Here is a 22,446-nt window from a genome sequence, read left to right as displayed (position 1 = left end):
TCCGGCTAACTCAAAAGGAAACCTACAGCACCAAAAAAAATTTAGAATTAGTAACTTAATAAGTTATTAAGCAATATATAACCCTTGTTTTTTTAATATATAAAATTTAAATTTATAAAATTCTGAAGAAAAGCTCAGATCGAACTACCCAGAAGAAATGTCAAGCATAAAATCAAAATTCTGGGCAATTCTGTGAATAAAACACTGCAGACCTGGGCCCATAGACTGAAGTTCTCAAGGGAATCGAACGGGCTATTGACACTTATCGAAAGATGGACTGCTGTTTTTTGAATTTTCTGACCAAAATAAAATAACATCTTTAAAAAATTAGCCAATGATGTGGCTAAGTTAATGTTAAAATGCTCTAGAAATTACACTGATTATATGCAGTTTTTGCAACAAATAACTTAACATATATGAGAAAATACTTGATGCCATTCACTAAACACAGTTGAGATCTGTTATTATACTGAAAATCCATTGTAAAACAGCTAAGAAAATCTCAGGCTTGTCCTCTTTTTAAGGTGTGGACACCAACTCAGGCTTAAGAGCCTTCAAGAGCAATATGGAATTGGATGCTGCACTTGGCCAAGGAGTCATCTTTCACAGAATACCTCTAACGAACATTCCCAAAGCGTACTCTACTATAAGGCATCAACAAGACTTGGCACCAACAAGACTTGACATAAACAAGATGCAAGGGGAAAATGCATCTTGTTGAAAAGGAAAATGTCTAAAAATATTTCAATTTGTCATGCCAAAATATCTATTAGAGCCTGCACACCCACCCATTCCAAAGAGCGTCAGTCCCCATGTGGAACTCTTTTATACACACATCTCAGTAGGTGAAGCAGTCAAATTGCTGCGTGGAAGGTCTCTTTTATTTCATAAACAAAGGGGTCCCATACATCAATATTTGACACATGTGACCTTAAATTATTATTGCTGTTGTTTTTGAGAGATGTGTGCATGCAATCACCGTCTAACTCTTGCTATGAGGTGCAATTTTTATGTACTCTATGTCTACCAAGCATGATAGTCTGTCATTCTTTCTTCTTTCTTCATTGACATACTCAAGATGCATGATCAAATAAGACAAGGGTCATAACAATCAGATCAATCTTAAGTTGCAGCTTCTCTATAGTATTTACAATGTACATTGTCTCACAGGTCTGAGCTCTAAAAGGTCTTCACTCACAAGCCGTGATCACAGTAAATTCTGGGCACATTCACTCACAAAATTCTGGGCACATTCACAAGCCGTGATCACAGTAACTAGGCTGCAGGCCTGTTCAAGAAGTGTGAGGGGTTTTGGAGAGCCTAAAGGCTCTGTTTCAAAAGACCAAGAGGCTAATCCTATAGCCCTTTCAAGGCCGAGCATCTTGACTAGGATAACACAATTTTGGGTATAGTCCATAAGGTCTGAAATCACCATTGAATGATTCGAGTTGTGTGTTACCTTAGTGATCCGAACTTCAGAAGTATAAGCAAAATTAAGGGTGACCGAAACTCGTCTCAGAGTATCTATACCGTGCTCCACAGTGTGAGTTTATGACTTGAGGTTCTCCGAATCTCCACAGTTAAGGATTAACTTATTAAGTATATATTATATATTGAATATTCAGTGATTCACAGTTCGACATTGTCTCATATAGTCTCGGCACAGTCTCTGGCATCTGCAATATATAATACACTGGCATTTACGGTAACACGGTTGGTCTGTAACTTCGTAACGGTAATACGTATTGATTCTCGACAGCTGATCTCCAACCCGTCTTATAACATGGCAGAAGGTGGTAATACGTATTGATTCTTGAGCATTGAGAATAGACATGAACGCTGGGGCATACCTGTAGGCTGTAAGTTCAAACTTCCTGGTTCAAACCCTCCGCAGCCACCGTTCGTAGCGTCCGCCGTCTCCAGCTCTCACGAGTCACGAAAGTTCGAAACGAAATGGCTCATTTAGGGCCTAAACCAATTTTATAAAGCATGCCCGGCGATATTTCAGGTCGTCTCGCGATATTTCATAAAAAATCGCCGATATCTCGGATTTCTCGCGAGATTTTCGAAATGAGAAAATCGCGCGATATTTTCAGCCCGAAATTTCGTTTGCAGGAAAATCTCGCGAGAATTACGAATATCGCCGAAATATCGGCGATATTATCAACACTGATCAAGAATCATGGTGCCTACTTTTCTACCATTAACACCTGGTGAGCATGGAGGACTAGATGACCAGATGCCCATGGGAGATTATGGGGGAATATTTCAAAGCAGCCCTGTGATTTAGAGACTATTTCCAGCTCAAACAAAACTCAGAGTTGTAGCGTACAATTGGGAGGATGTACTTCCCAACATATGATGGATTTGCCAAGTGTATAACTCGAGCTTGGGTGGAGAAGTTGGATACTTATTTCCAGCTTAATCGGATGATGGAGGTGGAAGCCATCAAAATGGCTACCTTGCACTTGGAGGGGGAAGCACATGAGTGGTGGTTTCACGACTTGTCTACATCTGAGCATGCCAATGTGACCTCTTATGAGGATTTCACATGGAGGGTGGTGGAGTGTTTTGATAGGAGGGACCTGGAAGTTCACTTCAAGAAGTTGACCCAACTCAGATAGACATGCCACCCTGAGCATTACATATTGGAGTTTTTGAGGGTTTCAATTATGGTGCTAGACATATCCGATGCTAGGAGGGTGTATGCATTCATAGATTGAGCCATTGCGTGGAATAGTGAAGTCACACAGACCCTCTACCTTGCAGGAGGCTGTGACTTGTGCCAGAGATTTGTAGGGGGCAATCCCTAAGACTAAAGCACCCTTTCGATCATGGACTCCCTACCCACAAAGGGGAAGTGACACTATAACCCCACCACAACAAGCAGCCCATGGGCGTGGGAAGTTAGACGAGGAGACCAGGAAAGACCTCTGAACAGGAAAACTATGTTTTACTTGTTGGGAGCCATGGGCACCAGGCCACCGGTGCACAACAGGCAAGACCCACCACATTGAGGTCTTCTTGGATAGTGATTAGGAGGATGATGTGGAGTTGGAGTTTGGTAGGGGAGATACGAAGGTTAGGCAAAGAGGGGGCCACCACCACCACCACCACCACCTAGGGGAGCATCTTTCGCATCATTTGGGGGATTCCTCGCTTCTTTGCGTGGAATTCTCAAATTTTTTACTTTGAGGATACGAGGCACAGCGCAGGGACAACGTGTCACATTTTTGGTAGACAGTGGGGCCACCCACAATTTCGTTGATGCCCAGATGGTTTAGAGGTGGGGCATCACCACATAGGAGTTTGAGGGGTTCTCAGTTTTGGTGACAGGGGACATGACTATGCAGTGCACCTGATATGTTCTCGCTTTGACAATGACCATGGGGAACTACTTGGTGATAGATCATTTCTTTGTTGTGGATGTGCCAGACACCAACGTGGTGATGGGTATCCAGTGGCTGTACTCCCTTGGCCGGGTTTGTAATGTTCTTAAACAGGAATATAAGTGATATACAAAGCATACAAACAATCTAGCGATCAAAAAAATGAAATATACATTAAGCACCCGGGAAACACTGGAAATAGAGAACTGTTGAGCCATTTTATTACTTCTTCAAGAGAAAATACAATAGTAAAATAGAATGGTGCACGTGGGCTCGTCTCAATGGACAAGCATGACAAAAACTAGGTGAGAAAATGCTGAAATGAAGGCTACTACAAGTCTACAATTGCTCCACCAAACTAAATTGTGCTGCCCCAGAAAACTGCTCTGTCTATTGACTTAGAAGGGTTGGAATCATTGCTTCTCGTGCTCAGAAAATTACGAGATTTCAACTCCTTGCTCCTTGGTTTAAACCCAGAAAAACCCACGAAGGAATTGGCCAAATGTTGACCTCGGAATTTTGGCCCAAATTCCCTTTAGCTCCTCTAGTTGTTGGTTGAGTTGGGTCTCCTGTTTGACCCCTTATATCTGCCCAAAAAATTCTATAAATTTAGGAGTGTGATCCTTGACCAAAACCTAGAAAAACCCAGAAAGGGTTTCCCTTGGTTCCAACCTTCAAAAATTGACCCTTCACAGCTTGGCCCTCCTCTAATTTTGAATTCTATTGCTGTGACTGACCTGTCAATCTCTGCTCTCCCAACTCCCCTCAAATGGCCCTCCAATTGATCTCCTCCTTCTCCCGACCAACTCCAGCTCTACAATTCCTTCCTCCCAACTCCCACGTGAGCCTAGTGATGGCTCTCTGCATAGGCCCAGGTAACTGTAAATCAGACTGCTGAGATGCTGGCTCTGCTGGCTCCAAACTCGCAAGAAAGGCTGGCCATTTGCTGCTCTCCCAATCCTCTAACTCTCCCGGCAAATGCTTGATCACTGATAGCTCCAAACTCCCGTTACGTATTCTCCATCTAGCCAGAAATACACACTCCCTGTTGTGGCTGAATGGTAGTGCTGTAACACACTCCCAGAACTCCTAAAATACTTATGGAACTGCCTCTCTAGGGCGGGCACAGATGGTCCCCCCAGGTAGAGGTTGAAACTCCCACTTGAGAGATTCGTGGCTAAACCACTGGTTGACTTAGCTAAACAACAGAGCGAACAATCAAGTAATTTTGATTGCAAGGTGTAATAATCAATCCAAAATGAGAGTTGCTCCCTCCTTATAACTCCTTGGGCCTCCCTAGCCTCATGTGGGCCCCTCCATCCACCTATTCGACTTTACCTCCGATCTATTCGAATGGGCCAATTCGAACTCCCATGTTAGTGGCCCCCACATTCCACTAGCAACTAAATAAAGTCGAATTGCCTCCTATGTCCCTAAGTCGAAAATTATGGGTTCTCTTCCTTAGCCAAAATTGTGTAGCAGGACCTTGTTACAAATTTGTTTGAGGAGGGACATGACAATCCTCCCCTCCCAAATGTTGCTTGCCCTCAAGCAACCTCTCAACCGGGTGCTCCAAAATGTGCTCACCCTCCTAAGTGGCATCCTCATCCGACAAGCTCTTCCAATGCACCAAAAATCGCTTGTCCTCAAGCAATGCCTGAGCAAGCAACCTCTCTAACTATTGCTCCCCACTCTCACTGCAAAATGTGCCAAGGTCCCAGATGTGCCACTGGATTGTGTCTGACCTCTGCACTGTCATGATATGGAAGAATCCCTCAATACCAGGATCCCAGGCAATCTTGTCCAACATGAAGCTCCCCTCGCTCCACTCACTATCTTGCCTGATGAAAGTACCAGAAGTCCCCTTCTCCATCAGTGACTTGCTAAAGCCCAATGGAAGATCTGTATGATCTCCCCCTGCTGTGGTTGGCGCATCCCTAAAGGTTATTGAGCTGTGATGCCCCAGTTCCTTACTAGTCCCAGTGTGGTGCCACCATGCTAACGCTGCGCTACTCTGACTATGTCATACTCCCCATCGTGTGCAGTCAGTGTCCTCCTCTCTTGCAACTGCAAGAGGCAAGACACATCCTGCCTGGGCATCTCCATGGCACCCAGGCCTACCCATCCAAATCTAACTCCGAACCTGTGCATCAACAGAGAATGTCTGACTCCCCATATGATGAAAACCTCTATGAACCCCCATGTGTCATCCCAAGAGCGAACTATATCACTCTCTGCCACTACTCTGCTCATCACGAGTGATCTATCGATCAACTGAATCCCTGCATCCCATAGCCAGACCTGCTGCGGCATAGCCCTGTCAACCAATGGAATCCCTCTGGCCCTCGTCTCTAGTCCCTGCATGTGATCACTATATAGGCTCCATATATTGTGGGCTAATCTGATGCATGCTAATCTGCCCTGTGCCTGCCACTGTGTAGTACCGATGATCGCTGGAAGCCACATGTGCCAAAGAGCTACCCCCTGAATGCAACCAAAAGATGGGTATTCGATACTCGTTATCAACTCAAGGTATGTGGATCCCTCCTGTCCCCGCCAACCATCTTCCCTGGGTCTGCCATCCACCCTCTCGATAATGTGCTAATATAAGGTCTGGAGCCTGGACACATATTGGGAAACTATCTCAGTCGTAACCGCTATCCTCTGCTCATGTTCGGTCCCGACATGCCCTGAGAAAAGAGTGACACATGTCTCCCTCGGGACTAGATCCCTAGACATAAGCTCGGTGATGAGCGATATGCCACCCCTGCAAATGATCATCTTATCCCCCAACCTGTGGTTGTCAATTAACGCACCAATCCAACACCACTGCTGAAAAGTCTCCCCCCTAGTGCGTTGAGTCTCACCCAAATATCTCGGGTGAGCTCCTCGTCCCCCGTGGCATGCCCAAAGTGTAGAAAGTAGAGAGCAAAATCGAGTGCGCTCGTGAGGGATGTAGAAGAGGGTTTGGCGTGTGAATCCCCCCGAATACCATCAAGTATCACTCATCTGTGTCCCCTTCGATCCTGGGTGAGCTACGCCCAAGGGTATTCCTAGTGTTTCCATCCAAGGGTCTCTCTGGAGGTAACACTCCATGACCTCGTTGTGCAACACTATACACCCCTGCATTCCACCTTTCATCCCAGTACTCCTCGACATGCCACTGTACACCATGGCCTACCCTTGTACATCGCTGGATACCGTCGACTACGACTATGCCATCCTGTACTAGTCTGGGTCCTCCATGTGTCACTGTACCTGTCACTCCCTGCATGTACTCAATGCGATGTGAGGCACTCCCACTCCACAACGCAGTCCAACATACTATGACACACCACCCTGCATCTCCATGCTCCTTTGCAGGGCCCTGCACCTCATTCCATATTCTCGCACACCACTGGATGCTATGGCCTAACGTTGGGTCTGTATGCATTAGACTGCATCCCTCTACATAACACTGGACGATATGACATAACTTTGTGTAGTCCTGTGTACCACTTCCCACTGTCGTACCACCCTGTAACATATAGTGTTCTGCATGGGCCAAAATATCGACCTCTCTGCTAGTACGCCCTCCATGATGTGGGCTACATCCCCCCATCTGCTTTGAAAGACCTGAGCGACCCGACTCTCCACATGCTAACAGAAATGACACTACTACGCCTATCCTCAATAGTCCGTGCGTCCCATATGCTATTTAGAGAGCACTCTCTTCATACAATGCCCTGTCTAATAGCTTGTCGAGGCCACCTCCTCCTACCAGCTCCTGCCAGAGTAAGCTAGTCACCCTGTGACTCCATGCACTGTCAATATGCCAAGATAACTCATGAAATCTGTCTGCTCGCCTGTCAAACCATCTTGTCACTAGGGCTAACTGGGGCTTTGATGGAGATTTGAAAATGTGGGTGCGCTCAAGCGCCAAACCCTTCTTGTAGCTACTACTATCCCCTACCAACTCTATGATGTGATGGAAAATCCCACCTGGACCCAAAAATTGTCCTGCCCTCGAGTCCCTTTGGTAATCCATGGCCTCTACTGACGTGTGGCCATGGATGTATCCAGCTACCTAACCTGCTCCATTGAGTACCTGATTAGTACCTCTCGCTATCCAATCCCAAAGGAGAGATCGAATGTGTAATCCTCTGTGGAAGGAACAAGCCCTCCAAGCTGATGTGGTATCATGCTTGGCTCAGTCTTGCTAACCTATCCACCTCCTCGGGTATGTCTAGACAACTTGACCTCCCTCAATCCAACGCATAAGGTTGGGTTGATAACGCTATAGACCCCGCCAGTGGGCCTTTGAAGTGAACTGTGTTGAAAACCCAAAGCGTGACCTCTATGCTGCCCCTCATCAATGGCTAACCCAAGGGATAACTACACATCCTCCTCTATCACGGGTTCAACATGAGCCTTCGGTTGCTCCTCCATAGACAACCCAATATGCACGATATGCTCACCAGTTAGCTTAGGCGACTGTCGTTTGGCAACTTTGTCATAGATCTGGAGGCCTCTGTACCTATTGGCTCCTCAACAACAGTGGAGCTGTCTTCCGACACTTTACCAACCTGTGGTGGATTGTTATCACCTGAGAACTCGGTCACATCCCCGAATACCTCATCAATGGATGACGCCTCATCAATGGGTGTATGCTCAACTATCTTTTTTCCAACCATGGCTCCTTCAATTACTCTTTCATCTTTTTTCTTAATATTTCTCATCATCCCTGCAAAATCCCACTGAATCTCCATTGGTTTGTGCATACCCCTTAGTTCATAGAATTCCCAAAAAGAGAGGGACGCCTGAATGCCATGACCCAATGATTGGTATGCCCTCCAGTTTTCCCCCAATAACTCCACATCAGTTGCAATCATGTCCGGATTCCCAACTGAGGAATGAATCAACTTTTTTCCCACATCAATCATCATTTGTTGTATCCTCACCACCTCATTCCAGGTGACCGCCATGTTGTTTGACTCTAATCTTTCCCACAGGATGAGCCAAGATTATCGCTCTAATACCACTGTAATGTTCTTAAACAGGAATGTAAGTGATATACAAAGCATGCAAACAATCTAGCAATCAAAAAAACGAAATATACATTAAGCACCCATGGAAACACTGGAAATAGAGAATTGCTAAGCCATTTTATTACTTCTTTAGGAGAAAATACAATAGTAAAATAGAATGGTGCACCTAGGCTTGTCTCAATGGACAAGCATGACAAAACCCAAGTGAGAAAATGCTGAACTGAAGGCTACTACAACTGCTGCACCAAACTGAACTGCGCTGCCCCAGAAAACTGCTATGTTTGCTGACTTCGAAGGGTTGGAATCACTGCTTCCCGTGCTCAGAAAATTATGAGATTTCAGCTCCTTGCTCCTTGGCCTAAACCCAGAAAAACCCACGAAGGAATTGGCCAAATGTTGACCTCAGAATTTTGGCCCAAATTCCCCTTAGCTCCTCTAGCTGCTGGTTGAGTTGGGACCCCTGTTTGACCCCTTAGATCTACCCAGAAAATTCTATAAATTTAGGAGTGTGATCCTTGCCCAAAACCTAGAAAAACCCAAAACGGGTTTCCCTTGGTGCTAACATTCAAAAATTGACCCTTCACAGCTTGGCCCTCCAATTTCGAATTTTGTTGCTGCGATTGATCCTGTCAATCTCTGCTCTCCCAACTCCAACAATCCTCCTCAAATGGCCCTCCAAGTGATCTCCTACTTGTCCCGACCAGCTCGAACTCTACAATTCCTTCCTCCCAACTCCCACATGAGCCTAGTGATGGCTCTGTGCTCAGTCGCAGGTAACTATAAATCAGACTACTCAGATGCTGGCTCTACTGGCTTGAAACTCGCAAGAAAGGCTGGCCATTTGCTGCTCTCCCAATCCTCTAACTCTCCCGGCAAATGCTTGTTCACTGATAGCTCCAAACTCTTTGTTCCTTCTTTGTTCCTTCTTAGGGTTTCTGTCTTCTCTCTCCTCAAGTTCTAGTTTTGGCAGGTTGCCTTATTAATCTGGAGTGCTTGAGGTTTTAGTTTGTTAGTATTAACCTTATTCCAAGGGGTATTTTAAATTAGATTAGATTGTTTCATTGATTTTTACTTTTAACTGATTTCCTTATATTGAATTAATAAAGGCCTTCCTTTTCTAAACCTTATAAGTAATAAGATTAATAACTAATAACATAATTAATTCTAATAAGAATTTTAGTAAATTATTATTGATAAATTATTGAATATAATTAATGATAAGAGGTAATCCAATTTTACCTAATGACCCTTAAGGTTAAATGATAAACAAGAAGTTATTAGAAAAGTATATGGTATACCAATAATATTAGGTTAATGAATATACTATTATTAATAAACATGTATGTTAATTAGGGCATTTACCTTAGGTAAACTACATTCTAGGAATATTAATTTAACTAAAATACTATTTATTGTTTTTTAATATTATTAGAACTATAAATTATTAAGAAAATATAGATTAGTGGTTAGTACTTATTAATTTAATTTCGAATGGGCCTTTACAATTAAAAAATTTTAAATTAAAATGATTTTTTGGTTTAAACTTTTACCTATTATAACTTGATTCTAAAAACAATAGTAATTTATTACCATTTAGAGTTAAATAATTTGGGAATATTAATATAATTTATTAATGACCATTATAGGTAGTTTACCATTATGAATTTACCATAATTTATTAACTATTATATCTTTACCATTGGATCCTTAGGTATAAACAATTTTTAAATACCAATTACCATTGTAACTAAATTCTAAAGATTAATAGTATTTTAATACTATTTATTTGGAATTAATTAATTTAAGAATAATAATAAATATAGATTTTTAATAAATATAATGACCATTATATTTAAACATTATATTTATTATATTCAATTAACTAATAATAGTAGGTTTCGGTTAATAATAAAATTATTAGTTTGACTAAGTCAAAATTAGCCGTTGCAATATAACCGTTGGGATCTCTGCACACTCTATTTAATCAAGCTTAGCCAGATCAGTCCTTCAACTTGTCCTGACGATGAACCACACTGGTTGGTTCGAAACGCGTCGACAAAAGATTGATTATGTGATTTTGCCGAAGATTTTCTAACCAATGTTATGGATCACAGAAGTCTAAATTCCTTAATAGCTCCAAACTCCCCATATGTATTTTCCAGCTAGCCATAAATACGCATTCCGTGTTGTGGTTGAATGGTAGTGCTGTAACACACTCTCGGAACTCCTGAAATACTTATGGAACTACCTCCCTAGGGCGAGCACAGATGGTCCCTCGAAGTAGAGGTTGAATCTCCCGCTTGAGAGATTCGTGGCTAAACAACCGGTTGACTCAGCTAAACAACAGAGCGAACAACCAAGTAACTTTGATTGCAAGGTGTAAGAATCAATCCAAAATGAGAGATGTTCACTCCTTATAACTCCTTGGGCCTCCCTAGCCTCATGTGGGCCCCTCCATCCACCTATTCGACTTTCCCTCCAAGCTATTCGAATGGGCCAATTTGAACTCCCATGTGGGTGGCCCCCACATTCCACTAGCAACCAAATAAAGTCGAATTGCCTCCTAAGTCCCTAAGTCGAAAATTATGGGTTCTCTTCCTTAGCCAAAATTGTGCAAAATTGTGTAGTAGCACCTTGTTACAAATGTGTTTGAGAAGGGACATGACAGGGTCACCACTGATTGGAGGAAACTAGAGATGGAGTTCACAGGGCCAGATGGCAAGCTGCTGGTTCTTCGGGGCATGCATTCATACCCTCCACAGATAGTTTCAGTGCACATGATGGAGGTTGACTTGAGGCATAGGGACATAGCATGGGCAGTGGAGCTGAGGATTTCAGAGTTTGGGGGACAGCCCAAACCACCTCACGTAGACATAAAGGCCATCTTGGGTAAATATCCATTAGTGTTTGGGGACATACCACCAGGGCAGCCACCTGATAGGGGATTTGAGCACACCATCGAGCTAGAGCCAGGGGTGTAGGCAATTATCATCACTCCATATAGGCATCCCAAGGTCTACAAGGATGAGATCGAGCGCGCCATCAAGGAGTTGTTGACGTTGCGGCACTTTAGGCTGAGTTCTAGTCCCTTCACTTTATCAGTTGTTCTGGTGAAGAAGAAGGATGGGACTTTACACATGTGCATTGGTTACAACGCATTCAACATGAAGACCTTGAAGAACTGATACCCCATCTCGCGCATTGATGAGCTGATGGATGAGCTTAGAGGAGCCAAGTACTTCTCTAACATAGATTTGCTGATGCAGGAGCATGATACTTTAAGGCAAAAGGCTTCAAATTTATTCCAAAAATACAAAAAAAGTTTACAAGCGAAGGAGTGGGATCCTTTAGCTGTCAATTTACAAGTTTTCTAGATAAGATTTGAGCTAGGATTTAGGGATTGAGTGATTTTGTAATTAATTCAAGTAATTTAGATTCAGTTGAGATTCTCGAGGAGAATATCAACCAGATTAGATATTGTTTAAGATTAAGCAGATTCGATCCAGTGTTTAAGGATCTGATTTTTAGGATGAAATGGTATTTATGTAAGTTATAAATGATTGTAAGGGGGTTTTGACTGATTTGGCTTGTTTTGGTCATATAAGATTAAGTTACAGAAATATATATCTCTGTGTATTAATTCAAGTAGTTTAGATTCAGTTGAGATTCTCGAGGAGAATATCAACCAGATTAGATATTGTTTAAGATTAAGCAGATTCGATCCAGTGTTTAAGGATCTGATTGTTAGGATGAAATGGTATTTATGTAAGTTCTAAATGATTGTAAGGGGATTTTGACTGATTTGGCTTGTTTTGGTCATATAAGATTAAGTTACAGAAATATATATCTCTGTGTATTTTTGTGTGTAATTGGTCAATCCCGGAGGTGTTGCATCCCTCCGAAGTATCTCTGTGTATTATTGCATTTCCAGTTTGGCCTGAAAATTTAGAGTTTTGTATGATTTGGTGTGATCGCGTTTAATTTCTCTTTCGCTGTGTATAAGATCTGGGTGATCAACAACTGCAGGGGTGGAAGTGTACGAATTTTTGATCGTGGTTGAAGCCCCACACTCACTCCTAGCCGTCGATCTCAATTTCAAACTTTTAGGTCATAGTCAATCGCGAGGGTTAGGCCTGTTTTTAACGCATGTGCTAGTTGAAGACCCGCAAGCCGTAGGATTTGATGGCCTCTGTTATCCAACGGATATTGGGTCATCAAGTGCTCGGATTTTAATTCCAAAAACGGACCCGAACTTTTATAGATCAAGGGTTTATATTCCTTATCGGCTCCGTAAGGACGGTTAACCCTCGTGCAAGTGCCTCAACCGATATCGTTGTTAACCGTTGGATCAAGTGCACTTGATCAAATGGTGGAGGATCGCTAATTAGTTTCGCATCGCAATATTTCATGAGTGAATGAACCTTGGCCTTAAGGAAATTCAATGTGCGATGTGCGATGCTTAGAGGACTTGTAAAGCACTTATCATTTCGGCTAAAATTAAGCAGTTCTGCTAGTTTAGCAAAATAGTCACGTTTGGAGGTAGATGACTGATACTCCAAAGGAAATCCAAGAAGAAATTCCACCTGAACTTGTAGAAATCGTTTCCAGATTTGAACGATTGTCCATTACACCTGCACCCAGGCCACCATTTGTGGTATCAGAGTAGCTTACTGACACTGAACAAGATCTCAAGGATCAGAAAAAGAAATCCAACATGGCTTTCAGAGTTGGAGGAAGAGGTGGTGGTTGAAGAAGAGGACGACCAGTTGCAAATGCTGAAGTGTTGGAAGCTATGCAACAGATGCAAGCTAGATTGGAAGCAATGGAAATGGGAAGAGATGCAGATGCTGGGGATGTCAGTGAACCTGAAGCTGAAGCTGCAGAAGAAGAACCTGCAGATGTAACTCCTGAAATGAGATTCTTTAAGTCAGTATTGAGATCCACATCCAAACCTAGACTTGAAGTCTCAATCTACACAGGAAGCTTAAGCCCTGAGGAATTGATAGACTGGATAAATGACATGGAGAAATTCTTCGATTATGAAGAAACAGAAGAAAGAAAGAAGGTGAAGTTTGCTGTCACAAAATTGAAAGGACATGCAGCACTTTGGTGGGATGGAGTGCAGGCAGAAAGAAGAAGACTTGGCAAAGAACCAATTAAGAATTGGAATAGGATGGTGGAAAAAATGAAAAGTAAATTTTTACCAAGTGATTATCAGCAAATATTATTTAGATAGATGCAGAATCTTAGACAAAGATCTATGACAGTAAAGAAATACACAGAGGAATTCTACAAAGTGAGTATAAGAGCAAGACAAATCCAAGATACAGATGAGAAGGTTGCAAGATATGTGAATGGTCTTAGAATGGACATCCAAGATGAGATAAGTGTGTTGTCTCCTAAAACAGTAGAAGAGGCTTATCAGATGGTACTGAAGGTTGAAGAAAAACTTGTGAGGAAGCAGTCTCCCAGAAATAGAGGTACTTTCCGAGGAAGGGGAAGTCAAGGTGGTAGAGGAAGATCTACAACACTTAGAGATGGAGCTAGTAGCAACTCAAGTCAACATGCACCCATAGGAGGTGATACAAGTGGCAGAGGGAGTTTTTCCAGAGGAAGTGGAGGCAGAGGTAGAGGAAGAGAAGTTAGATGTTACAGATGTAACAAGCTGGGACACAGAGCTTATAAGTTATGAGTGCCCAGAAAATATAGGAATGAATTAGAGGAATGCAATTGTTGCAAAAACTGAAGAGGAAGCAACAAAGGTAATAGACGAAGAGAATGTATCAGAGAAAGGAGAATATTTGGTAGTCAACAAAATTTTGTTAAAACCAGCTAAGGAAATTGTTGAACCAACGCAAAGGAAAACCTTGTTCAGGACTGTGTGTAAGGTTCAAGAGAAGTGTTGTTAGATGATAATAGACAGTGGTAGTACAAATAATTTGGTCTCCACAGAAGTGGTGGAGAAGTTGAAATTGAAAACAAAGAGACATCCAACACTTTACAAAGTGTTATGGCTTCAAAAGGGATATCAGTTGGTAGTGAATGAGCAATGTGAAGTGGAGTTGCAGTTGGGAAAATACAGAGACAAAATTCTGTGCGATGTGATGCCTATGGATGTGTGTCATATATTGTTGGGTAGACCTTGGTAGTATGACAGAGGAGCTATGCATGATGGAAAGAAGAACACATACAAATTTAGCAAAGATGGTGTCAATCATACATTGCTGCCAATAGAAGAAGAGGATACATCAAGGAAACCTGATCCAAAGACCTTTTTGTTGAGTGGAAAGGAGTACTTGCAGCAGATGGAAGAAGATGAGGTAAGTTTTGCATTGGTTTGCAAACCCAAGGTAATAATTACTTCCACAAAAGTTTCTGATTTACCAATTGAAATTCAAGAGATGCTGGACAATTATTGTGATATCATTGTAGATGATTTGCCTGATGAGTTACCACCCATTAGAAAAATCAGTCATCACATAGATTTGATTCCAGGAGCAAATCTACCTAATAAAGCAACGTACAGGATGACTCCCACAGAGAATGAAGAGATCAGGAAACAGGTTCAAGAACTGTTAGACAAGGGACTAGTTAGAGAGAGTTTGAGTCCTTGTGCAATGCCAACAGTGTTGAGCCCAAAGAAATATGGAGGCTGGAGAATGTGCACTGATTCGAGAGCAATCAATAAGATAAGAATCAGGTACATATTTCCTTTACCTAGAATCGAAGATTTGATGGATTGCTTGAGTGGAGCTAGATATTTTACAAAGTTAGATTTAAAAAGTGGTTATCATTAAATCAAAATTAGAGAGGGAGATGAGTGGAAAACTGCTTTTAAGACCGATGAAGGATTGTATGAATGGATGGTAATGCCTTTTGGGTTATCAAATGCTCTTAGTACATTTATGAGACTTATGAATGAAATTCTTAAGGAATTTATTGGTAAATTTGTAATAGTATATCTGGACGATATATTAGTTTACAGCAGATCTAAGGAGGAACATGTGAGACATCTGAATTATGTCTTACAGAGAGTACAACAAGAAAAGATATTGTTAAATTTAAAGAAATGTTCATTCATGAAGGAGGAGTTGGTGTATTTAGGCTTTGTTGTTTCTGTTGAAGGGTTAAAGATGGATCCAGAGAAGATCAAGGCTATCATGGAGTGGCCTTCACCAAAAAGTGTCTTTGAGGTAAGAAGTTTTCACGGTCTTGCTAGTTTTTACAGGAAATTCATAAGGAATTTTAGTAAGATTAATGCTTCAATTATTGACACAATAAAGAAGGACAGACAACCATTTAAATGGACTGCTAAAGCAGAAAAGAACTTCCAACTGTTGAAGAGAAAGATTACTGAGAAACCTATTTTGATTTTGCTTGATTTTAATAAACCTTTTCAAGTGAAGTGTGATGCCAGTGGAGAAGCCATTGGAGCTGTTTTGAGTCAGGAGGACAGGCCTGTAGCTTATTTTAGTGAAAAGCTGAATGAGACAAAGAAGAAATATTCTTCTTATGATAAGGAGTTTTATGCAGTGGTGCAGTCTTTGAAGAAGTGGAGACATTACTTGATGTCCAAGGAGTTCATACTGTATTCAGATAACCATGCATTACAGTACATTATGCAATAGCCAAAGCTTAACCAGAAGCATTCAAAATGGGTAGAATACCTGCAAAGTTTTAATTTTGTGTTAAAACATATAATTGTTAAGGAATTTAGACTTCTGTGATCCATAACATTGTTTAGATAATCTTCGGCAAAATCACATAACCAATCTTTTGTCGACGCGTTTCGAACCAACCAGTGTGGTTCATCGTCAGGACAAGTTGAAGAACCAATCCGGTTTAGCTGATTAAATAGAGTGTGCAGAGATTCCAACGGCTATATTCCAACGGCTAATTTGACCTAATGCTCTTGGTCAAACCAATAATTCAATTATTAACATTTCTATAAATAGCCAAAACAGGTAAATATGTTAATTATATATAAGATCATACAATATCCATATTTATTATTTAAATATGATGGTCATAAGTTTGTTAAAAAATCTATAATTATTATTATTCTAGTAATATTACTTAAGGATAAATAAATGTTACTCATAGAATATAGTTATCTTAGGTAAAATATACCATTTTATTATTTATTATTTAAATATGATGGTCCATTCAAGAATAATATGTTTATTAATATATAGTTGTAATTCAAACTTATATAATAGTTAAACCATATAATAGCTGTAATTCAAACCTCTAAATAGGTAAATTTGTTAATTATATCTAAGATTACAATCATTGAATAATCTAATATCCATGTTTATTATTTAAGTATAATAATCTATAATTGTTATTATTCTAATAATATTTAAATGTAAATAAATGTTACCATTTTATTACTTATTATTTAAGTATAATGGCCATTCGAATAATATACGTTTATTAATAAATCATATATATTTAATAATTCCTAATTCTAATATTATTAAAACCAAACAAATGGAATTCTTAATAAATATTATAATTATTAGAATAAAATAATGTTCATGTTTATTAATACCAGAATAACTAATATTATTGTCATATCATATATATATTTATTTATACTACTATCTAATTATCTTTTAAACTTAATGGTCATTTGGTAAACTAGGTCTCCTTTAATATTTAAATTACTGATTTATATTTATTAAATACTCAATATATACTCAATAATCTGTTATTCCATTATTAAAGTTAATTATGTCATTAGGTAAATATAATATTACTATAAGGTTTAAAAGGGGTTTTTTATTAAGACATTAGTAAAGGAAGCATATTTAATCAGAATAATGGAACCAAAAAATCCAATCCAATAATAATGTATCCAATAGTATCATAAGCGGGACAAGGTTAATATCCTGAAACTTACTAGGACTAATCAGCCAAAAACGAAACTAAAGGAGGGGAAAGACGGAAACCCTAAGACTAAACACAAGGGGAATGAGGAGGCTAGGAAGACAAGGCTGGAACCCAACAGCTGCTAATCTTCCAGCCATCATCCCTATTAAGATTATATTGGTGAGACTGGTCGCTCTATCAATCAACGGATTAGTGAGCATTCGGCTGACTTGAGACATGGTAGGACCAAGTCCTCCGCCCTGGCTGAACATGCGGGGAAGACTATGCATCATGTGTGTATAGAGGAGGCTCAAGTCATTGCCAAAGTTGCACAGTTTCACCATCGCAAGTTTAGAGAGGCCCTGGAGATTGAAAAAAGGCCGAATAATCTTAATAGGGATGATGGCTGGAAGATTAGCAGCTGTTGGGTTCCAGCCTTGTCTTCCTAGCCTCCTCATTCCCCTTGTGTTTAGTCTTAGGGTTTCCGTCTTTCCCCTCCTTTAGTTTCGTTTTTGGCTGATTAGTCCTAGTAAGTTTCAGGATATTAACCTTGTCCCGCTTATGATACTATTGGATACATTATTATTGGATTGGATTTTTTGGTTCCATTATTCTGATTAAATATGCTTACTTTACTAATGTCTTAATAAAAAACCCCTTTTAAACCTTATAGTAATATTATATTTACCTAATGACATAATTAACTTTAATAATGGAATAACAGATTATTGAGTATATATTGAGTATTTAATAAATATAAATCAGTAATTTAAATATTAAAGGAGACCTAGTTTACCAAATGACCATTAAGTTTAAAAGATAATTAGATAGTAGTATAAATAAATATATATATGATATGACAATAATATTAGTTATTCTGGTATTAATAAACATGAACATTATTTTATTCTAATAATTATAATATTTATTAAGAATTCCATTTGTTTGGTTTTAATAATATTAGAATTATGAATTATTAAATATATATGATTTATTAATAAACGTATATTATTCGAATGGCCATTATACTTAAATAATAAGTAATAAAATGGTAACAATTATTTACATTTAAATATTATTAGAATAATAACAATTATAGATTATTATACTTAAATAATAAACATGGATATTAGATTATTCAATGATTGTAATCTTAGATATAATTAACAAATTTACCTATTTAGAGGTTTGAATTACAGCTATTATATGGTTTAACTATTATATAAGTTTGAATTACAACTATATATTAATAAACATATTATTCTTGAATGGACCATCATATTTAAATAATAAATAATAAAATGGTATATTTTACCTAAGATAACTATATTCTATGAGTAACATTTATTTATCCTTAAGTAATATTACTAGAATAATAATAATTATAGATTTTTTAACAAACTTATGACCATCATATTTAAATAATAAATATGGATTGTATGATCTTATATATAATTAACATATTTACCTGTTTTGGCTATTTATAGAAATGTTAATAATTGAATTATTGGTTTGACCAAGAGCATTAGGTCAAATTAGCCGTTGGAATCTCTGCACACTCTATTTAATCAGCTAAACCGGATTGGTTCTTCAACTTGTCCTGACGATGAACCACACTGGTTGGTTCGAAACGCGTCGACAAAAGATTGGTTATGTGATTTTGCCGAAGATTATCTAAACAACATATAATTGGTCAATCAAACAAAGTAGCAGACGCCTTAAGTAGAAAAAGCATTCTTGTTCAAGAAAGTCAAATTCAAGTGTTGGGTTTTGATTTTCTTAAAGAGTTATATGAGAAAGATATAGATTTTAAAGAGGCATTTAAAGCTTGTAGAAACCCTGTTTTGTTAGACAGAAGCAAGTGGCTGGATTATTTCCTGCAAGAGGGACTGTTGTTTAAAAGAAATCAACTGTGCATACCAAGTTGTTCTACGAGGGAGAATTTGATCAAGGAGAAACATAGTGGAGGACTTGGAGGGCATTTTGGTGCAGACAAGACTTATGAGCAGTTGAACCGGTTTTATTTTTGGCCAAAGATGAGGTTTGAAGTGGAAAAGTATGTGAAAAATTGTAAAGTCTGTCAGTATGCAAAGAGAAGGAGTCAAAAAACAGGTTTGTATGTTCCATTACCTATTCCAGATAGGCCTTGGGATATGGTAAGTATGGACTTTGTTTTGGGTTAACGAAAAACTCAAAGAGGAAATGATTCAATTTATGTAGTAGTAGACAAATTTTCAAAAATGGCACATTTTATTCCATGTTATAAAACTAGTGATGCTACTCACATTGCTAATCTGTTTTTTAAGAAGATTGTAAGATTGCATGGGTTACCTAAGAGCATTGTTTTAGATAGAGACACCAGATTTGTTGGACATTTATGGAGTACATTGTGGAAGAAGCTTGGAACTAAACTGAATTTCAGTTCTGCTTATCATCCTCAGACTGATGGACACACTCAAGTTGTAAATAGAAGCTTAGGTAATCTTCTGAGAAGTCTTGTAGGTGAACATCCAAAACAGTGGGATCAAGTATTGGCACAGGCAGAATATGCATATAATGATTCTCCTAACAGGAGTACAGGGCAAAGTCCATTCGATATAATCTATAGGAATGCACCCAAGAGGAGTGTCTAAATTGAGAGACTTGGGAAAAGCTGAAAGGAGAAGTGCTAAAGGAGAAGATTTTGCTACAAAAGTTCAAGCAATACATGAACAGGTAAAACGACAACTACAGGACAACAACATAAAATACAAGAGCAGAGCAGATTTGAAAAAAAGAGAAGTTAATTTTGAGGTTGGAGATTTGATTTTAGCACACTTGAGGAAAGAAAGATTTCCAAAGAGGGAGTATAATAAGCTAAAGTTTAAGAAAATTGGACCATGCAGAGTCTTGTGGAAATTTTCTGCAAATGCATATGAAATTGATTTACCCCATGATATTGGGATATCTCCAATTTTCAATGTTGCTGATTTGTATAAGTATGAAAGTGAAAACGCAGATGACACAACACAGGATCAAGAAGAACAAGAGATTGATTGGGTAAAACAGTTACCTATAGCAAAGGAATTGAAGCCAGAGAGGATTTTGGACAAGAAATTGTTGAGGAAGACAAGAGGACAGGAGTATTTTTAGTATTTGGTCAAATGGAAGGATCAACCAACTTCTGAAGCTATTTGTATAATAGATGCCATGCTACAGAAGTTGGGCAGTTCTGTAGAAGAGCCCATGGATAGGAGCCCATGAAGAATTTTGTTCTCAGGAGTCTGATGCAGGAGCATGAGGCTTGAAGGCAAAAGGCTTCGAATTTATTCCAAAAATACAAAAAAGTTTACAAGCAAAGGAGTGGGATCCTTTAGCTGTCAATTTACAAGTTTTCTAGATAGGATTTGAGCTAGGATTTAGGGATTGAGTGATTTTGTAATTAATTCAAGTAGTTTATATTCAGTTGAGATTCTCGAGGAGAATATCAACCAAATTAGATATTGTTTAAGATTAGGCAGATTCATTCCAGTGTTTAAAGATCTGATTGTTAGGATGAAATGGTATTTATGTAAGTTCTGAATGATTGTAAGGGGATTTTGATTGATTTGGATTGTTTTGGTCATATAAGATTAAGTTACAGAAAATATATCTTTGTGTGTAACTGGTCAATGCCAAAGATGTTGCATCCCTCCGAAGTATCTCTTTGTATTATTGCATTTTCAATTTGGCCTGAAAATTTAGAGTTTTGTATGATCTGGTGTGATCGCGTTTAATTTCTCTTTCGCTGTGTATAAGATTTGGGTGATCAACAATTGCAGGGGTGGAAGTGTACGAATTTCTTAATCGTGGTTGAAGCTCTGTACTCACTCCTAGCCATCGATCTCAATTTCAAACTTTTAGGTCAGTGAACTGCGGGGGTTAGGCCTGTTTTTAACCTATGTGTTAGTTGAAGACCCGCAAGTTGTAGGATTTGATGGTCTCTGTTATCCAATGGATATCAGGTCATCAAGTACTTGAACTTTAATTCCAAAAGCGAACCCGAACTTTTATAGATCAAGGGTTTATATTCCTTATCGGCTCCGTAAGGACGGTTAACCCTCGTGCAAGTGCCTCAATCGATATCGCTGTTAACTGTTGGATCAAGTGCGCTTGATTAAACAGTGGAGCATCGCTGATTAGTTTCGCATCGCAATATTTCATGAGTGAATGAACCTTGGCCTTAAGGAAATGTGATTTGCGATGTGCGATGCTTAGAGGACTTGTAAAGCACTTATCATTTCGGCTAAAATTAAGCAGTTCTGCTAATTTAGCAGAATAGTCAAGTTTGGAGGTAGATGAATGATACTCCAAAGGAAATCCAAGAAGAAATTCCACCTGAACTTGTAGAAATCGTTTCCGGATTTGAACGATTGTCCATTACACCTGCACCGAGGCTACCATTTGCGCTCAGGGTACCACCATATCTGGGTGAGGGATCAAGACATACCCAAGACGGCTTTTAGGTGCCACTATGAGCACTTTGAGTTCTTGGTCATTTCGTTTGGGTTGACTATGCAACTGCCACCTTTCAGTCATGCACGAATCATGTATTCCGTGGGCAATTTTGAAAGTTTGTGTTGGCGTTCTTCGATGATATATTGATTTACAGCGAGACGTGGGTGGAGCATTTGCAACACTTGGAGATGGTGTTGCATATATTAGAGTAGCAACAATTTTATGCCAAGTTTTCCAAGTGTGAGTTTGGGCTGACAGAGATGCTCTACTTGGGACATATCATTGGCGCAGATGGAGTGAGGGTGCATGAGGAGAAGATCGGGGCCATTCGAGATTGGCCTGAGACCCAGAATGTGATTGAGTTGAGGGGATTCATAAGCATATGCACCTACTACAAGAAGTTCCTAGAGGGTTTCTCATAGCTAACGGCTCCCCTAACAGATATGTCGAAGAAAGGGGCTTTTACATGGAAGGACAAGGCACAACCGACATTTGATCTCCTCAAGGAGGTGATGAGTAGTTGCCTCTAGATTTCACACAACCATTGACATTAGAGTGTGATGCATCAGGAGAGGGGGTTGGCGCAATATTGTCTCAGGATGGACACCCCATTGCTTTTGAGAGCCGAAAACTCCTTCCACATGAGAGGTCGTATTCTATTTACGACAAGGAGATGTTGG

General features: G+C 39.5%; 1 protein-coding gene across 5 annotated transcripts in view; it reads left to right on the top strand.

The window, feature by feature from the left end:
• LOC149191462 (uncharacterized) overlaps window positions 1-22,446 on the top strand; it is a 361,968-nt gene that overhangs the window by 265,778 nt on the left and 73,744 nt on the right. The gene's annotated exons all lie outside the window — the stretch shown is intronic.

The sequence above is a fragment of the Pinus tabuliformis genome, chromosome 2_2 (genome assembly GCF_031772625.1).
Source record: "Pinus tabuliformis cultivar Carrire ecotype Pingquan chromosome 2_2, CPIR1, whole genome shotgun sequence".
NCBI lineage: Eukaryota > Viridiplantae > Streptophyta > Pinopsida > Pinales > Pinaceae > Pinus > Pinus tabuliformis.
Note: the sequence above shows the minus strand (reverse complement) of the source record. Positions and strands in the feature narration are given on the sequence as shown.